The sequence below is a fragment of the Oratosquilla oratoria genome, chromosome 4, assembly GCF_046742065.1.
Source record: "Oratosquilla oratoria isolate Oo_2021 chromosome 4, ASM4674206v1, whole genome shotgun sequence".
In the NCBI taxonomy this organism is placed as follows: domain Eukaryota; kingdom Metazoa; phylum Arthropoda; class Malacostraca; order Stomatopoda; family Squillidae; genus Oratosquilla; species Oratosquilla oratoria.
The window spans coordinates 80,364,507-80,367,006 of NC_134780.1; the positions used below are offsets into that span (position 1 = coordinate 80,364,507).

Below are 2,500 nucleotides of genomic sequence, written 5' to 3' on the forward strand. Positions count from 1 at the left end.
AAAGGATAAACGTACACATACACACATACGCGTACACGCACACACACACAAACACTCACTCACACACACACACACACACACACACACACACACACACACACACACACACACACACACACACACACACACACACACACACACACACACACACACACACACACACACACACACACACACACACACACACACACACACACACACACACACACACACACACACACACACACACACACACACACACACACACACACACACACACACACACACACACACACACACACACACACACACACACACGTACACACACATGCACGAAATTTTACATTTTTCTTTCTATTTCCAACAGAAATCGACTTTCCGGAAGTGTGTGTGTGTGTGTGTGTGTGTGTGTGTGTGTGTGTGTGTGTGTGTGTTTGTGTTTGTTCATGTGCATGTGTTTGTGTGCGTGCCCGTGTGTGTGTGTTTCTCTGGATGTCTGTGTGTGTGTGCGCGCACGTGTGTGTTTGTGTGCACGTGTGTGTGTGTTTGTGTGCATGTGCCTGTGTGTGCGCGCGCGTGTATGTTTGTCTGCATGTGTCTGTGTGCGTGTGGTGTGTTTGTATGTGTGTGTGTGTGTGCATGTGTCCGTGTGAGTGTGTGTGTTTGTGTGTGTATGTGTGTGACCTTGTGTATGTATACAACATATAGTCAGACACGTTTATTCATGTACAGGTATACATCCATAAACTTGGGAAAGTATATTTTGGTATTATGACGATAACAACAACAACAACAACAACCTATCCTAAGCATTCAAAGCCTCACAAAAACATCAGAAAAAAAAGTTACTCAAAATTCGTGAGACTCGTGAGAAGTGTAAAGAAATATTTTAATGAGTTTCCGAGCGAGGTCGGCCTCGAAGAGCACGTTCGAGCGCCACGGTCGAAGTTTATCTCGAGGATGACCTGTCGGGCCTCGAGAGGGACCTTGGTGCCTTGATGGTCTCGTCTTTTTTTATTCAAAATTTTTATTTATTTATTTATTCATTTATTTGTATATTTATTTATTCTTTTTACCGGCCCTTAGTATGTAGATAGATTTATTTATTTATTTATTTATTTATTTATTTATTCATTCGTTTGTATATTTATTTATTCTTTTTACCGGCCCATAGTATGTAGATAGATTTATTTATTTATTTATCTATTTATTCATCTATTTATCTATCTATTCATCTCTTCATTTATATATTTATCTATTCATCTACTTGTCTATTTTGCTATTCATCTATCTATTCATCTATTGATCTATTTATATATATTTCTTATGCATTTAATCATTTGTCTATTCATTTGTCTATCTATTCTTTTATCTATCTATTGATCGATTGATTCAATAATTTATATTTTCATTTATTTAATTATTTATTTACTTATTTTTTTCTAACCAACTTCTTCCACGCATACTTTCGTCTCCTCCTCCTCCTCCTCCTCCTATCTCCTCTTCCTCCTTCTTCTCCTCCTCCTCCTCCTCCAACTCCTCCTCCTCCTCCTCCTCCTCCTCCAACTCCCGTTCCTCCTTGACCACCCCCAACTCCTGTTCCTCCTCCTCCTGTTCCTCCTCCTCCTCCTCCTTCTCCTCCTCCTCCTCCTCCTCCTCCTCCAACTCCTGTTCCTCCTCGACTACCCCCAACTCCGCCGCGTCCTCTAACTTCTCCTCCTCCTCCTCCTCCACCTCCTCCTCCTCTTCCACCTCAACCTCGAACTCCTTTTTTCAGTTCGATCCTTCATCTCCACCTCCACTTCTATTTCTGTCTCCTCCTTCCCCGCCTCCATCACTAGCTCCTCCTCCTCCTCCTCCTCTTCAACATCCATCTCTCTCTCCTCCTCCTTCTCCTCCACCTTCACCTCTATCTCCTCCTTTTCCACAACCTCCACCTCCACCTCCACTTCTATATCTACCTCCTCCACCACTTCCACATCTCCTCCACTTCTCTATCTACCCCCTCCACCACTTCCGACTCCAGTTTATCCAATTCACTTCCACCTCCTCCTGCTCCTCTTCCTCCTCCCCACCCCAGACTCGTCCTTCCAGTTCGACCCCTCCACCTCGACCTGTACTCCTTTCTTCACCTCCTCCAACTCCACCTGCGGTTCGAACCTATTCACCTCCGTCTCCTCCTCCATATTCACCTCCCCCTCGACTTCTACCTCCTTCACCTCCCCCATGCAAATCCCCCTTTCCCGTCCCCTCTCCACCTCCACCTCCCCCGTCCCCTCTCCACCTCCCCCTCCACCTCCCCCTCCTCCACCTCCCCCTTCCCTTCCCCTCTCCACCTCCTCCACTTCCCCCTTCCCCCTCTCCTATCCCCCTTCCCCTCCACTTCCTCCACCTCCCCCTCCACCTCCACATCACTTCCACTTCCACCTCCACTTCCACCTCCCCCTCCACCACTATCTTCCCCCGTCAACCCTTTTCACCTCCCCCTTCCCCCTCCCCTCTCCACCTCCCCCTCTTCCTC

At 46.6% G+C, this 2,500-nt stretch overlaps 1 protein-coding gene across 2 annotated transcripts in view; it reads right to left on the reverse strand.

Annotated features, from left to right (window-relative positions):
- LOC143024955 (uncharacterized) overlaps positions 1–2,500 on the reverse strand; it is a 438,199-nt gene that overhangs the window by 82,636 nt on the left and 353,063 nt on the right. The window lies entirely within an intron of this gene.